Source organism: Corvus brachyrhynchos, unplaced genomic scaffold (assembly GCF_000691975.1).
Source record: "Corvus brachyrhynchos isolate BGI_N302 unplaced genomic scaffold, ASM69197v1 scaffold11, whole genome shotgun sequence".
Taxonomy (NCBI): Eukaryota; Metazoa; Chordata; class Aves; order Passeriformes; family Corvidae; genus Corvus; species Corvus brachyrhynchos.
In genome coordinates this window covers 2896554-2913775 of record NW_008236965.1, presented here as the reverse complement: position 1 = coordinate 2913775, position 17222 = coordinate 2896554, and the positions used below count along the sequence as shown (strand labels likewise).

The 17222-nt window shown below is 41.0% G+C and overlaps 1 long non-coding RNA gene across 23 annotated transcripts in view; it reads right to left on the bottom strand.

The window, feature by feature from the left end:
• Positions 1–16847, bottom strand: part of LOC108445249 — a 290571-nt gene extending 273724 nt beyond the window's left edge. For all 23 annotated transcript variants that reach the window (XR_001860038.1, XR_001860035.1, XR_001860029.1 and 20 more), the window contains exon 1: positions 16765–16847. This is a non-coding gene — a long non-coding RNA (uncharacterized LOC108445249). The remainder of the gene's footprint in view (positions 1–16764) is intronic.
• Between the last annotated feature and the right edge of the window lie 375 nt (positions 16848–17222).

Below are 17222 nucleotides of genomic sequence, written 5' to 3'. Positions count from 1 at the left end.
GCGCCTGGCATCGGCAGCAAAGCGGAGAGCAGAGGAGGCGACGCACGGAGAACTGAGCGGCGCGGCCCGGCCCGGCCTGGCCCGCGCAGCCCCGAACGCGACCCCGGGAAGGGCGCGCAGGCATGAGAAGCCCCGACAATTCCAACACGGGAGCGACCAAAGGAGAGAGCACAGACGCAGCGAGACAGAAAACAGCAGCCACTCGGAAAAAGGAAAAGATCATAGTAACTAAGATCTTAGGGATAGTAAAATGGTATAATGTTAAGCAAAATTATGGTTTTATAACAAGGTGTGACAACCAGCAAGATATATTCGTGCATAGAACTGCTATTAAAAAGAATAACCCTGAAAAATGCATCCCAAGCTTGGGAGATGGAGAAGTCGTGGAATTCAAAATTATACGAGGTAGAAAAGGGTTACAAGCGTCGCAGGTCACTGGGCCTGATGGTGTTTCTGTAAAAGGCAGTATATATGCAAAAAATCGTAGTCATGTTAGACAATATCTCCATTGTAAGTCCCCCCTACAGTCTCCCTTTCCTAATCCCACCTTTCCCTTTTACCCTATGTCCTATTACCCCCAGTGTATTCCCAATCCGTTTTTTCACCCATGGTTTCCCTCACAAAACCATGCTTTTGCCAATTGTTTCCCCAAAAATCCCTTTCCAATGCCGAGTGGGGGATGAAAAGGGGGAGGGAAGAAATTAAACCCTCTCCTGCCTCAGTTTCCCCACAAAGCATGCCCGGAGAGTTCTGTCTCCCTTCTGTCAGCCCTAAGATGTTCCACAGAATCTGTTTGGACATTTAAAGACTCAGAAGGGGGGCTTGTTTTGTTTTGAAACTGTCCTTGTTGTTTTCAATGTTAAGTTTTACATCTCCTTTTATTAAAAATAAATGGGTGAAATGTGGAGTCCCTCCCCCCCGACATGTAGCCCTGAGGGGAGAGACACAGGGTTTCCCTGCCCCTGCTCAGCCTCGTTCCCCATTGGTTGTTTTGTGTTCCCCTGCACGGGCAAGGACCCTCAGGTCCCGTGATTGCCTCAGTTCCTCGGCAGAGCCCCGGCCATGCGGCTGGAGAAATAAACATCTCTCTGAAACAGCTATCAAGAATCTCACGGGCCTCCTTGTTTGATATGTGTGTTACAGTATCCTCACTATAGCAGGTGTGACCAGGCTTATTTATTGACAAATTTATTTCTCAAATATTTCTTCTGGTTCCTAGAAGATGCCCAAGCTGCTTGGCACCAGTCACAGCTGTGCTGGGCACCATGCTAACAAGTGAAGAAAATACATGGTCATGGTGCAGTGTAAACTTTTTGGTCGGCCTAGAGAGATCACACAAATGATAGATACCTTGCAACCACTGCCTGTGACACTGATTGATACCAACAGCCCAAACAGATAACAGATAATGCTTTGTAGGTGTCCTGGGGCAGCTCTCAAGTCTCCCTTTCCTATTCATTAAGGCTCAACCCAGAACTCTTTCAGCACTGTTGTCACGCTTTCTCCCTCAGCACAGATAAGGCTGCTGCTCCCTTGATGAGTCTGTACTTATGTTCTTTACCAAAATATAGACTAACACACTGCCATCACCCCCCACTTAACCACTGTCAGTGGGAAAGAACTGCAAGTAGAGACAGTCACTTTATGACGCAGAAGAAGAAAGAGGTGCAAGAGCTATTAACTATTTGAAAATTAACTATGTATCTCTCAGGCTGGGAGAACCAGAAGATGAGGCACTTGCCGTAACAGCATCAGCAGAGTCCCCAGAAAGGAAAGTTGAGTTTGATGCCAAGCCCTGTGCGCCTGTTCCTTTGCTGCAGATGATCCCACAGGACCCCTGCCATTCCCTACAATGCCTTGGGACATTCTTGTACTCTGCTCTGCAATGGGAAGTGGCAGCTGCTCCTCCCCAGGACAGCCTGGTCTTGAATCCTCTTAGCTGCAGCTTCATGTTCTTACAATCAGGCACTGTGTCCAAACATCTTTTGGTTTATTTTGTTGTTTTATTTATAAAAGATAAACACCTCATGGGAAAGACAGGCAGGCAAAACACAAATCTACATCCTTTCTGCATTTATTAAAAATTGTGAAAAGCAAATAAATGTTTTGCTGGGAAAAGTAAATGTTCCAGCAGTCAAATATGATCTCATTCTGGTACAGTGTTCATATGTTAGTTGAGTCTCACAATGCCATTTCAGACACCTGCATGCTGTGTGCATCTCTATTTCTCTCTTCTCCCATATTTACGCATAACATATTTAAGATACGGACACTGCTGGCAGAAGAGAGAGCAGAAACTGCTCTTATAAACACATCAGTAGTCATGGAATTTCAGAGCCTAGAGAGTTGATAATTTCAATACCACAAACCAGCACATTCCCCAGTGGCAATATATTTCTAGCATCACTAAGAACTACATGTTCTTCCCACAGTTATTTTCTTCTGCATCTGTAACACCTTGTTTTCTGTAGCCATTTCATTGTGAATGGAGAGACAGTCAGGAAACAGCTGTAGATGGAGAGGGAAACAATCCTTGAAAACCTTGTGTCACTTTCTGATCTTGTTGCTGCAATTTTAGGAATGGAGGTGGCCAGCTTGTTTGCCTTATAACACACAGGAAAAGACTACAACTATGAGCTACAGCCTGCTAGATTTTCTACAACATCCCAAGACCAGAAGGAAATTAATAATACCAAGAAATATATAGAATATCTTCTTCATTATAGAAAGGAACTGTGCTGAGGACTATTAGATGGCCCGTAATCAACAACCTGAAGAACTGGCTAACTAAGACATTTATTTGAAAATTTCACGGAAGTGCCAGTGTTAGAGAGCACTGCAATGGAGAGTTTGATCAACTCCAGTGTTAGAGGAAAATGCCATCCATGTTTGTAAATGCATGACCAGAGAGCCCACTCAAGCTGCTGTAATATATGGTGCAGTTCTGATACTGTAGTCTAGGTAGCTGATAATAACATTGTTTCAAAGTGATTACCAGGAGTTATCTGTACAGCTAGAGAGGGAAAATTTCTATTGTGTGTGTCTTCAGAGAACAGGTACAACAGCCTCATGCAAATACACGTGCCTTTGTTTCTCTCCCTTTACAAGACTACCCTCCATAGCACTCCATCTCTTCCCTTACCATCTTCCAGTGAAAGACAGCCCTAAAGTCTCTTTTGTTTGTTCCAATACTTGCAAAAATACCTTTCTTTTGATCTAAGGGCTGCCTCTCTTTGTGAACTCTTCCAACTGAACATCCCATGAAATCAGTCCATTAGTCCTTCTTGAAGCACATACCCTCTGTACACACAACTTTGTTGTAGCTGCACAGAGCCCAAAGCCTCAGCCCAGCAGCTGAGGGACTCTGGCTGACCTTCTCATCATAAGCATGTGTTGCAACACCACTAAAGTGTTCACACCATCCATAATACACAAGGTATTAAGGAGTTCTCAGCATAATTTCTCAGTGTGACTTCTCACAGTAACACCCTGTCTCTTGAAAATGACTACTACTGCACTATTTACTTTCTGGATAGGAAATAAAACTACTTGAATTATAAGGAGAAAGAATTTAACTAAACCTAAGAAAATAATTTTTCTTAAAGTAATACCAATTGTGTGAGTTTCTTTGCATGCATACAGTGCACAATACACACACAGAGTTTGAATCTTTAGTAGATTAAAGAAAAAATGTCACTGCTCAAGAAGCTGCAGCAAAGTCCTAAAAAGTGCAGAGTTCTACTGTTTTTCTTCTCTCCTTTCTTCTGTCATAGATCCTGTAATACTGATTTTGTCCCTGCTTCCAGTTGCTATAGATGGTGGGTGATTAAGATTTAATTCACAACCATTTATGCTAGCATGTCTTGAGACAAATCTGTAAAGGTAAATTGGGTGCATTCATTTAAGTCTCAGACATCAAAGAAACTAAGATGAACCTTAAGCAGATTGCTTTTCAAAAACTAATTTTAAAGCTAGTCTCATGTTTTTGATCATTCTGAGCTGGAGGTAACTCAAATCATTTTCTCTCCATCTAACCTTCAGCCTTGCTCACTGTTCTTCCCATGTGCTGAATGAGAAAGGAGATCAGCAGATCAATTACTTAAAGCCTGTTGTAAAATGGCTGCATGCATTTTATAAGATTCATATTTGCTGTGGAGGATGATCAGTACAGATATTTATTGTGTAGTGAGGATGGAGCAGAAAGATTAATTCTTGGAAGTAATTCAGCCTGACGGATAAGGTACTATGCAGATACTGTCCATGTATCAAACCATATCCTGCACACTAAGATAGACAAGGCTGTTCACACACAGCAGTTTTGGAATCATGTTTTGGAATCATGTCCTCTGATAAATATGCCTAGTCCTGACCTGGCTGCAAGAGTGCAAACACTGAATCCAAATAATGCTGTAATTCCTGCCTCCAGCCCCACCTTTCTTCAAAGAGAGAAGCAAAGTACAGCTCAAAGACTATCTGAGGTCTGAACACAGTCTTTGCCCCTTCCAGCAAAACAGCTGCCAGTTTCACTTTGTCAAAGGTCTCTCTTCAAAATGTGCTCTTCTGCATTGATATAGTTCCTGTGCTACCTATAAACAAGGAAGTTTGAATATCCTTTTAAATTCAGAAATCCCACAATACAGAAGTCACTGAAGCCAATTTTTTGAAGTCCTTTTGTTTTTCTTAAATTTAGGATTCTTAATGTCTTTGCTGTCCCAACAGATAGGTAGCTAAAAGGAAGGCAAACTGTTTAAAAAGAAAAAGGGGGATATGAGGAAACCGTACAATAAAGTAACTACAAATGGGGCACTGCTGTAGGACTCCATTTTTGAGACACAGGAGCAAGGGAATAAATCAAATAACTCAGACTGTCCAATGCAATATGACGGAGCACGGAATTTTTGGCACATAACAGTCTCATGATGAATGAAAACACAAATAAAAATCAATGGCTGAGTTGTTCAAAGAACAAATTTTCCCTAGCAGTAAAAAGACTTGAATACTGGCTGCCAGCCTAATTTCATTAGGAAATGCATTCCAATTAATGGAAGCTCTGCAAACAAGAGATAATTACTAAGGCGAGACAGAGGAAAGGCCTTACAGCCTTTCAGCCTCTCTTCTTTGGCTGCAGCTTGCCCTTTTCTCCATCCAATTCATTACAGATGGGGTTCATTGGAATTCTGTAAGTGTATTTTTCAAACTCCCCCCCTTTTTCCTGCTGCAGAGGACTCTCCCTGCTTGCTTCTGTCATTGGCCTCATCCCCCATAAACACTATGTACTGAGAAGTTTCCCATGCTAGGGAGGGATGTGTTTGTTCTCACATCTCAGTGTCTGAATGCCAGTTGTGCCATTATTTTTGTGCTACTTGTTCATATTCATTTTGATGCTACATTTCCTCTGCCAAATTAAATACTGGCACAGACAGGTGCCTGAAATCAAAGTTGCGCCTGCTTATGCTCTGGCAAATTTAGCTTTTTCACTTCCATGATTTCATTTCCCAGGAAAACAGCAATTATGTAACCTTGGTAGAAACAGAGGCCAACAATATTAAGCTCACAACTGCACTCCTTTCACCCCAAGGGCTTCTTTCAATGGGAGGATGGAAAGTTTCTTAAAACCAAACAAGCCACCCGGACCTTTTGTTTTAACAGACATGCTTCCCTATTCTATCTGCACGTAGGCAGACAGTTGAGGTACTTTGCCTCCCTCACGTCGTCCCCTTGAACGCTGGGCTCTTACAAAGTGTCTCTGCCATGTCTTTCTCACAATCAATATGGGCCTTGACCCATAGGATATTGGACAGCCCGTCATGAAGGTGTGCAAATTAGTGCCTTCTGCAGAGCTCAGCAGTGAGGAGGAACCACCCCTGAAGTCCCTCCACTGCACACCAGAAGATGCTGCTGCCAGGGACAAGGATGCTTGGCAGGAGCTGCATCTCACTTGGGTTTTTCACCCTGCAGCTCTGCAGAAAACACTCAGTTACATCCATCTATACAGCGAATGAAGCCTAAGTGGCTGCAACTCCATTCTCTTGCTCTCTGATGTGCAGCACGAGCTGGTTGTCCATGGACCCAGTGACTGCTATGTTAGCTCACACGGGCCAGCATGGCACCCGAGGGCTCAGCATTAACAGTCCTGTGCAGTGAGGGTGCTGCCCTTCCCTAGGCTGCTGCCAGCTAGCCTGGGTATGGAAACATGTGGGTCAAGTCTACGAAAACCAACAGCAACATGAGCATAAAGACAACCCTACTGCTTTTGGGAGACATAAATCTCAGCAGGACACCCACTTCACCATCTGTTTACATTTAACTTACTTATTTGAAAACTCAAGAGTCTGTCCACAGCTACCACATGGCATTACATACTTGCAATATCTTTCCTAACAGGGAAAAAGAAAGGGTAAGCAGAAAAAAAGCACTGGGTTTCACAGAATCATAGAATTGTTATGGTTGGGAAAGACCTTTAAGGTCAAGTCCAACCATCAACCTAGCACTGCCACCATCTTCACCATTAAACCATGTCCTCATGTGCCATATCGTCATGTTATTTGAACACTTCCAGGGATGCTGACTCACCCACCTCCCTGGACTGCCTTTTCCAATGTTTTACCACCCTGTCTTTGAAAAAACTTTTCCTAGTATCTAAGCTAAACCAACCCTGGTGCAACTTAAGGTCACTTCCTCTCATCCTGTCACTTGTTACTGGGAGAAGAGACCAAGTCCCACCTGGCTACACCCTGCTTTTGAGAGCAATAAGGTCTCCCCTGAGCCTCCCTTTCTACACAACAAACAACCCCAGATCCCTTAGCAGCTCCTCTTAGGACTTGCACTCTTGCCCCTTCACCAGCTTTGTTGCCCTTCTCTGGACTTGCTCCAGGGTTTGCAAGGGATAAAGGCCTAATTTACCAATGCTAATAACCTGAGGCACTGATTAAAAAAAAAAAAAAAAAAGAAAGAAAAAACCAAAAAAAAACAAAACAAAAAAAGAATCAGACAAAAAAACCAGCCTATACCACAGACAGCAGTAGCACTATGTTAACTACTGTGATGCCATACAGTGCCTGTTTCCAGAGGCTGATCAGCTCACTATGTGCATTTTAGACATGGCTCTGCAGTTCTGAAGTGTTGGGTCAGATGTGTAATACATCTTTCTCTCCCACTGTGGCGATAAGAGAACATCATTTTAAAGGTCTTCCCTGGCATGGCTGCCAGGGTGTTTGTCTGAGTTGCAGTGGTATTTTTGGAGACAAAGACTTGGACGGGGCGCAGGACAGGTGGCCTGGCAGCAGTGGTAGGAAGCTATCAAACCGCGCAGCGTACATTTCAAAACACAAACCAGAGGAAGAGGAGATAAATCATTTACTGTATTTAACTTAGCATATTGCTACTTTTTGTGACTCATATAGCCTTGCGGAAGACTACCCAGACAGGTTAAGCCAAGTTTGAAAGAAAGACGATGTAAAGTTTACAGACTGCCAGGCATTTGTGAAGTTAGTATGCATAAATGCATAGAGGCAGCAGCGAAAACAACAAAATTGAAAATGGGGAGGAATCTGTATCAGCCCATCTTCCTTCACTCTCCATGGGTTTCAAGGACCTTTCTACGCTTCATTGGTCAAAAATAAACCTGAACCATCCTCTGAAGGCCAGTGCAAAGAGGCAACAGCCAGAAAAAAGCATCAGTACCTTGCACTCCACCTGAAGAGTCTGTTCACAGCACTGCTGTTGGTTGTACCAGGCGAAGCAAGTCCCCACCCTCCTTCCAGTTGCAGGGCTGGACACCTGCCACCATGTCACCAGGTCATTTGGCCAGAGCTGGTGTGCACCCACAGCACAGTCAAGCCACAGGTGGCCCTGACCTGCAGCCCAGGTGCACACAGGAACCATCTGGAACCACATCCACAGCAGGACTGAGAGTGCAGGAAAGCTGGGGCTCAGTGGAAAATGTCTCACACAGCACCTCTGTGCTGTGCCCAAGCCTTGAGCACAGCTCCCACAGACACTTGTGTATCCCACAGCTGATTACCCTCTTACTGAAGGTCTTCTCAGCAGCAGACAGCAAAAAGAATTCTGACTGAACTGAAAAGGTATCCTTCTGTTTCTGGGGTACTTAGAGCCTCCAACTCAGCATGTCACTAGAGATGTACTTGTGGTGTGCAGGGGGCTGTCAGGCACATCTGACCGGACTACACATGATGTGAGATTTGCAAACCCAGGCAAAGTGCACAAGGTTTTCCCTCTCAGCCCAATTCAAGTCAAAAAATTCCAAACTAGGGCCTCCTTGGGAAGACTGCACTGCATAGCAATTCTTTTGAAGGCAGTTAGTTTTAATCCAGTTACCAAGAGCTACACTAATTCTGTGTTCTTCATTTTAAGCTGAATTCCTTGAAAAACAGGATTTTCTGCACACTGGCACTTTTGTCCCCATGCTTTCAAACATGCAGGCTGTTCTCAGCTAAATATGACAAAGGGGAGGCATCACCAACCTGCTGAAATTCAACAAGATTCAAGACAGATGCGGCCAGACAAGGGAAGCCCAAACTGCAGTCCCTATACAAGAAAAAATAATCCCATTAAAACAACCACAATGCCAGATACTAGAGTGCTCACGGGGTGGAGAGATTTTATTGCAGCTTAGCAGTGCGTAAAGCTTCAAGCAGACCTCATTGCTAGTTAGTCACAGGGTAATGCAAATACAAGACACAATACTATGAAAACAATCTTGTGCAGAGCTGCCCCCATCTCACAGAACAATTTATGAAAAAATTAGGATGTCACACAATGCTTCCTGCCCTGCAGCATGTGGAATTATCTTTACCAGACAAACTTATAAGAGAAGTCATCAGCTATACTTGGCTAGACATTTTCCCTGCATCCTTCAATAATTTATATTGCATTCATAAATTTACTGACTGGGCTGTCTCTCTCTCCCCCTGACCCATCTCAGCCTGGCCCAGAATGGACACCAGAATAACCTGCTATCATTTCCAGGGTCATCACAACAAGTGTGCCCTTGCAATCTCTCATTCTTTTATTGCAAATGCACATTGTTCCCATGCCGGGTTCTTTCTTCCATCTGAGTCAGGAGAATGAATCATCAAAAATGCTATTGTCAAATGCTTTCTATGAATTATGCTCTGCACTGCAGTGGCTTGCTCTGCTCAGGATTCTCTAGTTTATTGGTATTTCTCCGTGGGATTGCTTTTTGAAATCACTGAACCAAAGTCTGATTATCCCCAAAAGGGGGCAGCCCATTTTAAGCCATTTTTAATGGGCATGAAATTGAAAGCATAAGCCAGTTTGTTACAAGACTGATGTCAAAAAGTAACATCCCCATAGGTGTCCAGAAAATATTATTCCAAAAATATGGAAGATGTATTATATATAGACATTATATAACTCAGCAACACCTGATACCCGTAAGCTCCAGGAGCACACGTACCAACACACAATACCAGCTGCTGTATTTCTCAGCCTCACTTTGTTTCAAGGGCATTTGCTCACATCGGGTACCTGAGGTACAGAAGAGAACAAAGCGTTGCTGCTGATCTTTGATGTACAAGTTTATCCTATTAATATTCTTTAGCAAGTACAGACCATTAAGAATTCTGTGTGGGTTTTGATCCCTCTGACCCTGACTGGGGTAGGAACTGAAGGTGCTGAACGACCTAAGTGAACCAAAACCTGCACCTCCTATAAACCAGGCGTACACCAAAATTAGGCATCCTTGCTTATTATTTTGATGTTGAATAAATAATACAAAAGACAAAAATATTGTAAAAAAAGCAGAGTCTAGAAACTAAAACTAGGTAGTCTGAGTCTAGAAACAAGGCATATGGTTTGAACAATGAGAGCTTACGAAATGAGAAGTCCAGTACAGCAGAAGCCGAATTACATCTGTGTATTAATTCTTCTTTGAAGCTACTCTTTCTCAAGACTTTAAATTGTTAAGATTTTTTTTTTAAGGTTGCATGCCTGTGACAGGCAATTCATGTCACAAATAGAAAGTTATTTCCGTTATTTTCAATTTCACTGCTTTTCACCCAAATAAGTAGTCCCCCAAAATTGCTCTGCAAAAGCTTGTATTAGATCCTCCATCATTTACCCCTGGCAGATCAAAGCTAGATGACTTTCTAACAATACAGAGTCAGATGCAAGAATCCCTAGATCTCTTTCATTCTGTAAGTCAGACTAGAGAAAAACAGGTCTTTTCCTTCTTAGTGTCTACAACATGAAAGTCCTGATCACTTTTTCTTATCTTTAACCAGCTATTAAAGCTAGGTCCTAATGAAAATAGCATCCTAAGACAATTATTTCTTTACACAATAACATCTTTAGAGTGCCAGGAAAGAATATCATTTCCTACCAAACTCCACCTATGCCACAAGACACAGAATATATTATGAGAAAATAATTATATCGGGCCTTAGGAATGTAAAAATTGAAAAAAACCAGAAGTGATAACATTCCCTGTGTAATGATTGTAAGGAGACCAGAAAATGGCATTAAGTATATCCATTCTCATGACAAAGGCTGTAATGAGAAAAAGAAAAGTGAAAAACTAATCTGCTTCAGAAGTCTGCATGATCTGATCATCCATCAGTTACCTATTCCAATCATGTAGGCAAGAGTTTCTGTCTACAGAGCAAATCCACTCTGATAGTTAATCCTGTTGTCTTGTAGCTACCCCTGAACACCTGAGGATACAAAGTATTATGTCCCTGTGCAGCACTGTTCAGATCTAGCTTAACAATTCCACTCATCAAATCCTTGCCATGTACGTATCTCCTTGAAGAACACAGAGGATGGCAATCCCATCTCAGCCACATATTGATTTCATTCCAAGCTGATGTAGCAGGAGCCCAACTTCCAGGTCTGTCTTACTCCTTTGCAGCTGCTTCTACCAACACACTCCCTGCACAGCAGGAGGCTGAAGCCACAGCTTTAGCTCTTCCTCACGCTATCAGCTGCTTAGTGGAATGTTCTAGGTCATGAACATTTGCAAATTAAACATCATAATGGGATCTCAGAACTACCAGATAATCAGACTAAATCTCTTTTTCTGAAAATTACATACCTCAACTGATACAGAAATTAAAACGCAATAAATAGGATACAACCTTTCCCACCTGTGCAGTACTGTTGGACTGTGAAATTCCCTTCACTGTTTGAAGTACCTAGTTTCTAAAGGCCAGTAACTCTTCATCACATTTTGGTTTGTAGTCTGGAAAAGGCCTCTTTTTTTTCTTGCAAACGTACCTCTTTTGTGATCTCATTTTTTCTTTCACCTGCCTTTTGACACACAGACCTTTTGAATGTGACAGTGGTTGTTATTCCTTTCCGGTTTTTCATCGTTTTTTCTTTGAAATTAGCATTCCAGTTTGTAGAAATAAAAAGCACCTCATATACTAACTTCAGCATGCCCATTTATTTATAGCTTGTGCATTTTATTCCTTCCCTACTAGGCATCTTCCTCATTGGGGCTTTCAATTACATAGAATTTCATCTCAGCAGAACTTTTTATTACATGGTGCTCAGATCAAATACTAAGCCACAGAAGATCTTTATAGACAGAGTACACTGCATTTAATATATGTGGGATATGAAAGATTTTGTATATAAACAGCTTTTTAGCCCTAAGTAATGTATTTCCAGTAACGTTTTTTTTTACTGAACTAATATCTTCTCAATTATCTACAGATCAACACAGCTGATCTATTTCCTTAAAAATCATACATATGTAATTTAATATCATAATAACCTTCAAATGTAAAGCCTTTTCAATGTAACTATTTAGCTTCTCATGTCTTATAAAGATATTTATCAGAGAACATGATTCCAAAACAGATTTCAGACTACAGAAATCCTTTCCTTTGTGCAGAATAAATATTCATATACTCACAGAAACACCACTTAAAGAATTTAGGAGACATTAGGAAACATTTTCCATCCAGAGGAAATAGCATTTTAAAAAAAGAAGTAAAATGTTCTCCTGATTTTGATTCAGTTACATGGAACCACAAAACAGCAGTAGATTTTTAGTTACATACGGAAAAGGGTCTTTGTCATATCATTCTTCCCTTTATCAGTCTATCTTCAAATACCACCATCAACAACCTCACCATTTCACTTTTTTATATTCTTCTCCTGCTCTTTATCTTCCCTTCATATTTTAAGAAATAAGGGGTTTTGGCATTAAGAAAATTCTTTGTAGTTCTTTAACTTTGTAAGCTTTTCTGCCCTTGGCCACAGAAGACCTTCAGTCCTAGACAACTTCTCCAGGAATTATCTTTTCCTTGTTAATTTTATTCATGTAAATACAACATTTAGCTATAAACATATATATGAACACACATACACATGGACCCATCTGTATTTACCTCTCCCTGAACCAGCCTTGAGCTGGCAACATGTGCCTCCCAGAACTAAGAAAGTGGGCTGGGGTTAAAGCTATGACAACATGTCGTAAGATGTGAATTTGCATCAAGGGAAGACACAGCTCAGCCACTTCCAAAAAAAGCACATCAAGTGCATTTTATTTAATATATTTCTTCAAATAAAGTGTTTGAGCAGCAGAGGAACTGCTGGGAGCTCAAGCTCAAGCACGCTGCACTGTGCCCCTGCTCCCAGGGCTCTGCCCTGGCATGCTCTACCTGACGCACAAGACTTGCCCAGCACAGATACACTGACGGTGGCTGGGGCCTGCCCATGTCCCATGGCATGCACAGGCCTATTGTTTTCAGTCAGCTGCTTACAATCACTCGTAAGTCTGTCAAGATTCATGAGCACTTCTTAAATACAATTGTGGGAACAGAAGTTCAACTTCCATGCCATTTTGCTCCATGACAAATAGCGCTGATCTTTAAAGCTTGGAAAAAAAGAATATTTTTATGACCTCATTGCAGTTTTCTCTGTGCTGTGACCCTGATGTTTGTGGAAAGGGCAATGAATCACATACCATACATCTTGCTAATCCTTTCAGTCCTTGTGTTTAGGAATCATCCATAAATAGCTACTGGTCATAGAAAATCCTCATGCACCTAAGGCTGGGTGCTAGATTGCAACCAGAAAGTTCCTAATCAGTATTGCTCTTGGCATGTATGCCTATGACATTGGTATGTGTTTCTTTTCCACCAAGGTTGGTCACTATCTTTCATATAGATGATTTAATATCATCTGTAACATGCTCTGAACAGAGGTATCAGACAGGCGAACAGAAGTTCTCTCAGGTAGGCTTGCAATGCCTGCTGGTGGGAAGGTCACTGGAATACAGACATGTACAGCAGGAGCACTCTTGTCTTCTCATCAAGGGCAATGATAGTCCTGGCTACACATGAGACAGCCACAGCCAGGTTCATTCTTCCGGCAAGATAGAGAAAATAGAAAGAGATAAGGATAGTCATTTTTAGACTGTAACACTAAAAGACCAACACACAAGACTAAGAACACTACACTAAGCCCCAGCTGAACAACGCAGTCCTTTATCAGAGGCACCTTCAATCCAGCCGTACAGCAGGAGGGCACAGTTCAGCACAAATTGAGGGGGCAAAAGAAAGCAACTTGATGTTCTTCTTAAGCCTGATGGGAAGTTAACAGTTCTTATAAGAAATTAAACTTGTGGCAAAAATTGGGGAGAAAGGATCATTTTAAGGCATGACTTCATAGAGGAGAAAGAGATAGTTCTACTGATGTTACAAACAGTTCCAATCTGTAAGTGTTGCTGCAACCGCTGGAGAATATAGACTGCGCATGTTGTAGGCTGCTACCACTGGTAAACTGAAAATAGGAATTGAATATAAAAAAAGAGTAGGCTTCCAATGCAGTAACTGCAGTGGGGGTAGGGGGGAAGGAAGTATTTTTACGGTAACAGGAAAAAAAATGTAAATTTGTTCTTGCGAACAAACATCAAGGGACACATTTTCTGTTTTTCATAAATTAAAAAAAAAAAACCTATTTGAAAAAGAATTTATCAACACAGTTTAAAAAATATTCTCAGTATATTCCTAGAGCAAGACCTGAAATTTGGTTATGCATTTGCTCTTGGGTACTTATCAAATTTTCTATTTAGTGGTGTCATCAGCATGGTCCAGTGGATAAAAGAGCAGCTTGAGACTCATAGATACTACCCCTGGCTCTGTTTCTAGGTGATCTCGGCATGTAATTTCAAAGTCCTCTGCAAAGAAGGCCAGCTTCATTATTTTCCATTTTAGTAGGATGGAAGAATAAATTGTTCCAGTGGGCAAAAGTGCAAGAGAAATGGCACATACAATTACTAACTGTACTAACTGTATATTAAATACCTGGATTCAACTGAAGAGCATTTTTCATTGCTTTAGCAAAAAGGTGAAAAACATGCACATGAATATTAACTGTTCTAGATGCAAAACATTTTCATGCATTAGTTTCAGAGCCCTGTCAGTAGTGAATAGCATTAACAAAAGCTGAACACATATTCAGGGCTGTACTTAAATGCGATGGCCTTTCTGAAGATCAAACTTCTAAATTCTTCTGATTCTTGAGAATGTGGAGCAGAACCCTTTTCTGTGCACTGAGATCCTGTGGACTGATCATGATGTCTAAGTTGTAACTCTGAAGTTGTCTTTCCTTTCTGTCACACACCATTTCAATATTTAGAAATTTCAGTATAATCTTAAACAATCACAGCTCTGAAGAGAGCCACAAAATTCTTACAAATGTAAGCAACATAAACATAGTCACAGGAAAACTCTCTACCAAGGCTTTCATACAACCTCTGTTAAGCACAGCACAGAATCTCATCTAGCCCAATGTAAAAACTTCATCTTTGTCCCTTACTGCATTTAGCCAATTCAGAAATCTTGCCTGAGTTGAGCACTACATTCAGCTGCTCTGGTTACAGGCCAAAAACAGCTGCATCAGAGAACAGAAGGAATAATAAGTCAAATTCCTGGTTTCTTTATCCTGGCAATTTAGGAAGTCTCAAGGAACATGGTAAGAGAGCAACAGGAGAGGGGAGTATAGACATTAAGTCTTAAATTCTAAAGCATACACGTGACTTTCCTTGCTTTCATTTCTGCCAACAAAAACCTTCAACATAAAGCCAATTCTTTAATAAAAATCTGAGAAGAGCAAGAGACTACAATAAGTTTCATCAACATTCAGAGACCTGAATAAAGCTCCAAAGTTCTCTAATCAAATAGAGAACCATGGTCCTCTCGGAAACGGCCATAAATTGCACAAAAAACCACCCTTAATTGAGGTAATATTTTTTTATATGACAGAAGTCTCTAAGAGTTCACATCTGAAAAATACAAGTCTTCCGAAAATCAGAGTCCTTTTTAACTAGAATTTATTTTTACATAATGTTTGTACTGTTACTAATATTCCAATGGTGAATTTACTTCACTGTTAAAAAGACAAACCTTGCTTGCTCAGTTTCACCTTCTAGACAGTGCATTTTATTGGACTTGTGTTAGCTACTCTGAAGAATTCCTTTCCCTATGATGAACCAGAACAGGTACTTAAAACAGAGCAAGCAAAACAGGGCCATCCCTCTTTGGTAAATCAAGCAGATGGACCTTGGGGGTCCATTTTTCCAAATCCTTTACTGTCATGACATTATCTAATCCCTTTTCTCTCTCTTAGTAGAAATACAATGTACATGTGCAAAATACTTCTCTACCCTTACTCAGTATTGTCATTACACATGTAAGAGCCACAGGTCTCAGACTAAAACCTCACTCATGGCACACTACAGCTTGCACCCACTTTACTAACACTGACAGATCCCTTTGCATCAGATAGCTTTCCTCCTTTCTTAAATTTACTGAGGAAAACTGATATTGTTAACATCTAGGTAATCAATAAAGTGCTAAATAGTCATTGCTAATAACCAGTTCTCATAGGATCCAACAGAAAGGCACACACTCAGTAAGGATTCCCCATTTACAGTCATGTTCCATAGCCTGTCTGCCAGCTTTTAGTCCATTTAAGAAGCATCAAATTGATTTCATTTCAGTCTAGACACTTGATCAAAAAATCATGCCTCACAGAAGCATATTATATATTACTTCCAATGCAATGGCATTGATCAAACTGTATTTGTTATCTCTCAAAAAAAGAAAATAAAGATAGGAATAAAAAGGCAGGTTGATAAAATCTGTTTTCCCAAGATCATGGGTGACTAGACTTAAAGAATGATAGGAAGCTTAAATGTAGTCCAGTTAGAGAATTTCTTTCATTTTTTCCAGGACCAGAGCCAAATTGATAGGCTTCCAAATATCCAGAAGATTCCTTTTGAAAGCATTGGTGACAAATTTCCAAGTTCACTGTAATTTCTCCATGTTTCAAAGCTTTATAACCCAAAGAAGTCTACAGTGAATTCTGTAAAAACTTCTGGGTATTGGTCATCAGGTCCAGGTGTTTAAATAAGTCAAACAGGAGCACAACAGCAGCTCACACAGCAGAGGTGGAGGAGGCTGTTACGTGCTTCACCATCACCACCAGCCGAGATACAGTCTCGGTACTTTACTATCCTTTGCTGACACCTGAAGAAGAGACGTAATTCAATGAATACTCTTCTCTAATTCTCATAGACATTTTTCAACCAGCAACAGCCCACTCATTTTTTCAGACTCCTTTTGTTCTGACTAGGCTTCTTTGAAATAAAAAAGAAGACAAGAAAAAGGTATTTCATCCATTATTCCATTCACCATTGAGATATTTGTCTGCCTTTATCAATTTCCTGAAGTACTTAACCTTTATTTTATAGAACCTTCATGCCCCTACCTTCTCACTTGGTGATTTCCATAGCAGTAACTTTTCTGTGTTGGGTTTCCTTTGTCTTTTTGGTCATCAAGTCTAACATTCCTAGACAGAAAAAAAAATGGTTTTCCATTTTTATTTGTCTTGAAACTTGTTTGCAGCACTATGAAGTTGGACATTTTCATAAACCAGTGAGAATAGGGACTTGAATATATTTATTACAGGAGAACAGAATAAAATCATGATCACTTATGCCTAATTAGCTACTCATTAGTGATTCGCATGTCACACAGAGAAGCACTGTAGGAGAGGAAATGCTGTGGTACTGATGACTACAGCTACCATAACACTCAGTACAGAACTTCGCTGTCACGGAAAATCCTTACGTGCATCCCCTGGAGTTCCATTCTCTGCTGTGGAAAATATCACCCAAGAGAAGCTGCTGGTCAAAGGCTCATGGCACAGATGGGGGCTTCTTACAG